General features: G+C 32.9%; 1 long non-coding RNA gene across 1 annotated transcript in view; it reads left to right on the top strand.

The window, feature by feature from the left end:
• The first annotated feature begins 209 nt into the window (after positions 1 to 209).
• LOC142358249 (uncharacterized) overlaps positions 210 to 8,546 on the top strand; it is a 9,507-nt gene continuing 1,170 nt past the window's right edge. The window contains exon 1 of the long non-coding RNA XR_012761782.1: positions 210 to 626. This is a non-coding gene — a long non-coding RNA (uncharacterized LOC142358249). The remainder of the gene's footprint in view (positions 627 to 8,546) is intronic.

Below are 8,546 nucleotides of genomic sequence, written 5' to 3'. Positions count from 1 at the left end.
ATCCATTGTTTCCCCCCCACGTTACAAATTATATGTTGTTATATAGCACGTTACTATGTATGAAAATAGCACGTGCGCCTGGGGACGTTAAAAGAATAAGCCCACTAAGCTGGGGGGGGGGGGGGGGGGGCAAATAGAATAGATCCAAACTCCTTATACCTTTTGGCTAGTGAATTGAATACCAACTATTTTATTGACTGAAGTTTACCACATCTACAACTTCTTTGGCGTATTATCGCTTGAAATGCGGGAATGTTGTGCAAGTCAAATATTCCATTACTGGACATACGGCCATCGTGAGTTGAAAATGTCGCCTCTGCAATATCTCCACAAACTAACAGATTACAGTGATGAACCCGATAGATATCTAAATTTCATTGAGAGTTATTACAGCGAAACCTGTGGTGTGAATATAATAACCACCGTTGGTTTTGGCCCGGGTTCTTTGAAAACACACGAGATGTTACCGGATCCTACTGGATCTGAACCTTACATGTTTTACTTCACTGATCTCCCACCCGCTCTTTTTCCTCGGCGGAATCCGGGAGCAACTTTGACTTTTGGTTTGTTCAAGCGCAACATAATGTGCATGGATCAGCCGTGGATCTGTGGATCTTCGAGAACAAGTGCGATCTAGAATTAAGCGGGACATTTTTTTCCTTTTTCCCCACAGATGGTACCGCGAAAGTATCAGTCGGACGAAAAGTTAAAGGCAGGTCATCCAGAGTTCTCATCACACATTTATATGGAGCTTGCTTCCCGAATTAAAACTTTCATTCAAAGTAAACGTAAGAATCGTCGGTTTTCGCATTTCTAATTTGGCCATATTCGATCAAAGGCCTTAAGTCTTTTCGTCGGTTTCAATTTTTTTTGTTGATAATGAACATAAGACTCGTCATTTACTGTTGATTTGAAAGCAAAACAAGCGTCGGTTTTTTTCTAGTTAAGGGAAAGAGTCGGTTTTTGTCATTTTTGTCATCAGTCATCAAACGTCTTTATTGAATATACGGATGGTCGACAATTGTCGTTTTTAAATCTACGAGCCGTCTATAAAAGTACTTTTTAAAGCCCGAGAAGAGCAGGAATTGTCGTTTTTGAGCCAAAAAGACATTGGCTATGCTCACTAGAACTAATCAACTGTCGAAAAAAAATATCAAGTTGAATGAAAATCAACATTATGAGATTTGTTTTTTTAAGTATTACCGTCCCTCATTCTCTTCTGGCTTCTCCTAAGATTACATTGTTCCTCCCTTGTGACCTTGTCGACGTAAGCTTTGCATCTGTTCAAAGTCACTGCTGCTAATACTTTTCCACTTTGTAGTAAGTGATAATTCGATAATTGTGTCCGTTTTTTACTCTTGTACAAAATTACATCTATGCCATTTTCCAGTCTTCAATGAGATTTTTTGCCAGCCTAATTTTCTGAACTATACCCCAAACCAATTGTGATAGGCTCTGGTTCAATTTCAGCTTTTGAGTGGCAAGACTGCCCCGTCCACTTCTTTTAGCGTCCTTCAAGCTCTTTACAAATTTTAGAACTTTCATTAAACCGAATGGGACTGAAATCAAACTTCAGGTCCACAGTAGCATACCAAACTGTCCTTGAGATTGTTTTTTCATTTGTTTGGCGGGTTCAAATGCCTTAATTGCTTTTTTCCATCTATGAATTCTCGCTTTTTTGTCTGTTTATTTTACCATTCATAGACAACTGCTTTGTTATTGTTCCGACCCCCACTTTATTCTTTGTATTTCTTTACTGTAAAAAATATTCATACACTGAGAATGTTTATTGTTCCGACCCCCACTTTAGTGGGGAGGAGGAACTATATACTCGACTGGGTTTTTTTGTTCAGTCAATTTTGGCCGATCGATATATTGATCGTAGAGAATTTTGAGTGGTATCATTGAAAAGCCCATCCAGCGTAGAATACGAAATTAAAAATATTTTTTTGATTTTTCTTTTTTTACAGGGAGTTATCGAAGTTTAATGTTTTGTGAAACATTCGACTGTTTTTGTTCACATTTTCAGTAATTTTTGCTAAAATTTGGCACAATTTCGCTAATATAGTTCAGAAAAAGTTAAAATTTTTACGGCAGAGTGTTGTTGTTACCGTTTGAGATAGAAGAACGTTGCTGAATGGTTTCATTGGAGTTTTTTGGCTAAAATTCTTGATAATAATTTCAAAATTCAAATTTTTTTCATCAAAATGGCACAAAGTATGCTTTTTTGGTCCACTTTGTTAAAGTTTGCAAGACTTAGTGACCTAGAAACCTTAACACAGACTCCCTAATCTCAACAAGAGCGCTAGTTGCAATTAGGCTACGTATAACAGTCTTCTGGAATTAAAACTTTGCCGTTTTTTGCCGATTTATCTCGATAATTAAACAAAATGCATCGTTGTTTTTTTTAATATTTGAAGAGCTCCACTCAACAATTGGTCTAATTCGCAAACACTTGGAACGCTTGGTCGGTTTCCTGGATGCGCGACAAAATCAGAGAGAGGATCGATAATATCATGGATTCTTAGAATCGGAGACTTTTTGGTTTTTATTTTGATGCTGCCTTTTTTCAAAATATTTTGCTTTTGTTTTTTTATTGTTAAATACTGACAGTATTTTTTTATCACGGCTCCGTTAATGACAGCTACAATTTACGTAAATTTGAGGTTGAATGTAGATACAGTTTGTTTTCAGAGAACCAAAGGGTTTTTATGGCTTTGAGGAAGAGTTTTAGTTATATTTAACTAAATTCTAGTCTTTTGCCTTCAATTGTTATTCTTTTGGCAGTGTGATTTTTAAGTTCAACCACTCAATGATCTAAAATTCTTCCACAATAGGTGCAGATGAACCTTTTCTGTTCATTCGGTTGTTGCCTTATGTCTCTTATGTTATTGAAAGTATTTGTTTTAAGGAAATTTCTGTGATTTTTTGAACTTGCCAATTTTTGTATCATTTTAGTCAACATCTTACTTATTCTCAGGAAGTACAGGTAACCCTTTCCTCCATATAGAATAAAAACTAATTTTGTGGCGGATTTTTTAACGGAATGTTTTCTTGCTTTTGGTACTACGAGTTTTCATTCAAAATTTTCTGATTTTTGTGCATAATTGCCCATTTTTGCTGTTGTTTTTGTTTCTTTTGTAAATTGTCACATTATTTAACAATCTAACTGAAAAAAGCTTTACAACATATGAAACTGAACGTATTTTTCTCATAACATATGGTTTGAAGGGCTGCGACGCCGTTCTCTTTCAGAAATTGGTAGAATTTATATTTTTGCCCTTTATTTGTTGTTAATTTTTGTTGTCATATGCCAAATATTGTGTAATTAAAGGTCTCAGTGACCAACTATAGATAAATAAATGAATTTAATATTTGATATCGGTAGATAGCTAATGGTTATTTTAACTTTCGAATTAAATTTCGAAAAAAAAGAGTGATAGTATTCTTCAAATAATCACTTTTTGTTCTGGTATGCGTTTTTTTTCTTCGTATTTTACTATATTGTATCATTTTCGTAATTTAGCCTCTTTGTTTAGAGCTCTTTTTAATGTTTTGTTGAATCAAACAATAATTTGTCTGTTGTTTAAACGTTTTAAATGATGTCTTCAGGGCTTAGACAATTTGTTTCAGCAGAATTTTGTGAAGTTTAGTTACTTTTCAGATTTTGTCGTTATTTTGTTGTCATTTTGTGATAATCGTTTTACAAAAACACGTTATGATGATCAGAGGAGACGTAAATGAAGATGTTATATTCTCGCGGTTTTTATCTTATAATTTTAATGGCTTCAAAACTGTGGTTTCGTAAAGTTGTTTGTGAAACATTTTAGTTCAGCATGTATTTAATGTTATTCTATAGTCTTATTATTTAGTCTCTTTAATAACAGTCGCGATTAGTTTTCCAACTAGTTGCAAGACAGACTGTCTACTCTTTTAGCCGAAATCTTTTGTTGCTATTAATTTTGAAATATTTGTTTTTAAAAAAAAGTGATAGATTTTTGAGATGTGCCAATTTTATTTCTGTTAAATTGTAGCTTAGCATCTCTATTTAGAATTCACATTATTTATCTACTGAAATACAGTGTGCTCTTCATAAAGGTCTCATTTTCCTCAAATGGTCTTTCTTCTTGGAACAACCACTTTTCAAAAAACCAATTTGCGTGATTTTTGTAAATTTGCCCCATTTTTGTAAGTTTTTGTTTTCTTTTCACAGTATCACAATAATGGGCGTCATTTGATTTACAATTCTTGTCACCTGCAAAAAATGCAAACGTTTGTTGTTTTTAGTGATCAGCTTAATATTTAATTGATTGGGGGGAAATCATTTTCGTGCATATTTTTTCGTGCAAATTTTTCGTTTTTGCCTGTTTTTGTCGTTCTTTTTGTAGTCGTATGACATATCCTGGATGATGAAAGGCCTCAGTCGGTCTCTATTGAGGTTTAAAAGACTCTCTCAATGATTTCATTTGATGCGTAATGTTTCAGAACAGTTCGAATTTAATTCTTTTTTTTAAAAAAAGCAATGTTTCAATAAACTTTGCCCCTTTTTCTCATTTCTAGTCGACTTGTTGCCAAGTCGCATTGAGGAAAAGTCCCATATTTTGTTCCAAAAAAGTACCGGTTAATGCTCTTAGTATAAATTTTATCTGATGCCATTTTGATTTGGTTATTAGTGGTTTTCAAAAAATGGACAAGGGGTTTTGCTCTTAATTAATATTTGTAACTATTTGATTTTTATTGCCGTCTTTTCGGGTAGTCATATCATTGTAGCCACAGGTCTCATAGGCCCTCTAGAGTAGATTGTTTTTTTTCTTTTAGTAGTTTGTTGAACGATATGTTGATATGTTAATTTTTTTATCTCTTCCTCATTTGGTAGACAATTAAGTGAATAATGTAGATGAGCGGGGTCGGAACTTAATGTGCGAACGCACATTACCGAGCCGCCTTGTTTCATTAATGCCTCAAAAAGCAACGCGTCTTACAACACTTAAAATCCAGATTAAATAGACGACTGATTTCACTCACAGAGTGATTGAAAATAACAAGGAGAAGCAACAGTTTATACATAATATACCAACAGAACGACATAAACGACAATATCAAATAAGGATCAAAGCCAACGCTTCTTGCATCGATTCTGTCGCTTTTTCTCAAAACGTGATGTACAAATTGAAGTCAGTAACAATCTTCAAAAGGTTCAATGCTCAGAGGCTAAAAAAACGGTCAGGGACTTAATTTTTTGTCGGAAATGACAGTTTTCTTTTTACCGTTATTTAAAAAAAACTTCGGAAGTTTGGACTAGCATTTTTAAGAGTTCAACCCGTTTCCACTGTATTTTATTGAGATTCAAGAAAACAGGTTTTAAGCAATGTGTATGTATTTTTTCCAAATATTGTAGTATGAACTCACTTAAATTAAATGTTTGTTTGTACAATTGTGTGTAATTGTAAATGAGAGATGCCTCTCGGACTTGTTGTTCCAACTCCTCTTAAGGGGGGACTATATACTCAAATGGGTTTTTTTGTTCAGACAACTTTTACCGATCGATATATTCATCGTAGAAAGTTGAGACTGGTAACATTAGAAAGCTCTCCAGCGTAGAATATAGCATTAATTTTTTTTTTGATTTTCGTTTTTTACAGGGTGCTATAGAGGAGATTTATAGAGGGAGGTCTAAACGTTTAAGAAAATAGAGTGAGTTCCGTTGATTCTATTCAAATTTTCCGGAATTGTTGACAAAATTTCGTCAATTTCGTTAACATTTGTTAATTTTTTAATGGAAATTATTTTTGATTTCTTTTTCAAAGAAAAAAAATATTGTCGACTACTTTATTTAATTTTTTGCCAAAAATTGTGGCTAATTATTTCAAAATTCAGACTTTTTCATCGGAAATAGCTTGAAATAGGTTTCTTTAGTCCACTTCGATTAAATTTGCGGGAAGTACACACCCAAACACCACTAACCTATTCTTTGGAGACTCGAAAGGGGGCTATTTCTACTTTAACTTTCGCTGAGAGTGCTCTGTAATTAAAATTTTGCCTTTTTTTGCTAATTTTACTCATTGATTATCAAAAAAGCAGCCTTTTTTGAATTTTTAACTAACAAATGATCTAAATCTATAATATTCAAAATAAATTGTTCCTAATAGACAAACAGCATTAGCAGGTCTAATTCTGGACCAATCTTGGACTGTTACAATCCACAAATAATTCGAATTGAAATCAATCGGTCTTTTTTAAATTGAATTAGTCGATCTTTTTTTATTAAAAGAAGAACAGAACATTTCAAATCAAAACCCAGTAGCTATAGGTAGAACTGGCTTCCTAAGCATCTTCAAATTATTGCTTTTAGTTTTTTCCTTGAAAGCTTATGGTCGTTTTGACTTTTAAAAATATTTGATTTTTAAATGAATAATTGTTTATTGAACTTTGCATTTTTTTTTAGTTTTGTCAACTTGTAGCTTAGTGTCAGCAAAGAAATAATGCTTTTCTTTTCTACTAGTGTAAAATTTAATCTCTATTGCTGTTTTTTTGCTGAAGTTATGTTTTTATGGCCTTGATAATACTAGATTTCACATTTTTTTCTTATTTTTTGGTTTCTAGTTTTGTCACATTATCACGTTTTTGGCAGTTCATGTATCAAAATATTGGAGTTAGAAGATAGGCACAATTGATAACAGTATAATATTTATTAATATAGATTATGATTTTAACGGCTTCGGCATTATTTTCCCAAAGAATTTAATCAAAGTTTTTAATTATGTCTTTAGCTGTCGTTTTTTTTGTCTTTTTAGACGTATGAATTTTCCTGTGCAATGGCACGGCTTTTTATGGCGGAACAGATGAGCCGATATTCTGATATTAGTAGATAGCTGATGACTTTCATATCTTTGAAAACAATTGTTTTTGACACTTTTTAACTTTGTTCCTCTTATTGTCTCCTGGTTACCTTGTTAATTAGAGGCCTAATATGACATGGTGTCTAGGGAAGGTGCCAAAGGGGATTGGTTTCCATTAGTTTAATGTATTTAAGCGATTCGATACGACTTCACTGGCTTCGACAAGGGTTTTTCACAAAAAAAATTAATCAATTTTTGATTTTTGTTATATTTGACGTTCTTTTTGTAGACCTAAAATATATTCTGGACAATTGTGGTTCTAGACAATAAATGAACCTATTCATTTTTTTTAGTTAATGATTTCGTGACTTTGGAAGTAACTTTTTTTCGAAAAAAAAACAAGTTTTACTTAATTTTGATTTTTTCTTTTTTTGTCTACATGTTACCTAGTTACAAAAAAATAGGTCACATAATACATTATCGGTGTTTAAGGAAAATTCAATCAAACATATTTTGAGGGCCGAAGTATGGCTTTACGGCTTCAAAAGTGCTTTCTGGCAACAATTAATTGATTTTTTGTTTGTTGTCTATTTAATGTTTTTATGTAACTGCATAAAGAAATCGAATGCCGGCAGTTCTTAATTTCCTTCTATAGAAGCATTGGTAACTTTAAATCTATGGGACTCTTTAGTTGATTTCTGATTTTTTTCATTACTTTGAAATTAACTGTTTTTTTTTTAAAATTAGGCATTTTTTTTTAACTTTCATTATTTTGTTCTTTGTTGTCTAATTGTTAGCAAGCCTTATTATAGACTGGGTCGCATATCTTTTCTTCTGAATTACAAAATTTTTTGTTTAGTTTCAGTCTTATCTGACGCTATTTTGACTTCGTTATTGAGTTTTTTTTAAAACGAACATAAAGTTTTTGACGTAATTTGTTGGTTGTTGTTGATTTTACTGTTCGTCTTGACTCGCTTTCTTAATATTGACATATGTCATCAATGTAATGCATCGTTTTTTTTACTCTACTGTGTTATTTGCTTTGGAGGCTATATTTTCGTTCATATGCCTATCTGTTCCTCATTTGGTACACAATTAAGCTAAAATTGTGGATGAGCGGGGTCGGAATCATATGTGCGATCGCCCATTACCGAGCCTCCTTGTTTAAATAAACCGTCAAAGAAATGCTACTTGATCGACCATATTTATGTACCACTCATATCAATATTTCTATTAAGCCTCATCGTCGAAAATCATTCTTATTCAGACCTTTTTCAATTAAGAGGTCATTTTCTAACGCGTGTGTTTTTCCTAAAATAATGCTAGGTTGAAATGGCCATAAACGGATATATAAATGACTTTTTCTCAATAGTATTTTCCAAGAAAGATTTCAAAAGCCAGTTGACTTTCGCTTAAAAACAACTTCGCAACTATCATCACTAAAGAACCAATCCACAATGGTCAGAAACGATTATTTTCTGACATTTTTCTCCTACGAAACCAATAAGAACTAGTCTTTTCTAATGGTTTTTAATGTTTGACACCTTCACAAATGCGAAGTTGATCTTCAAGACCAAAATAGTATGATCTGACCCAACTAAGTCATAAAAACTGTGACCAGACTTTCTCTTACACAAGAAAAACGTGGCCCTAATCAACACAAATAAAGTAGGTTGTTGTTTGGTTAGTCTTAGCCTTTTCTCAATT

Source organism: Convolutriloba macropyga, unplaced genomic scaffold, assembly GCF_964194025.1.
Source record: "Convolutriloba macropyga unplaced genomic scaffold, txConMacr16.3 SCAFFOLD_6162, whole genome shotgun sequence".
In the NCBI taxonomy this organism is placed as follows: Eukaryota; Metazoa; Xenacoelomorpha; order Acoela; family Convolutidae; genus Convolutriloba; species Convolutriloba macropyga.
This window is presented reverse-complemented; position numbering and strand designations above follow the sequence as displayed.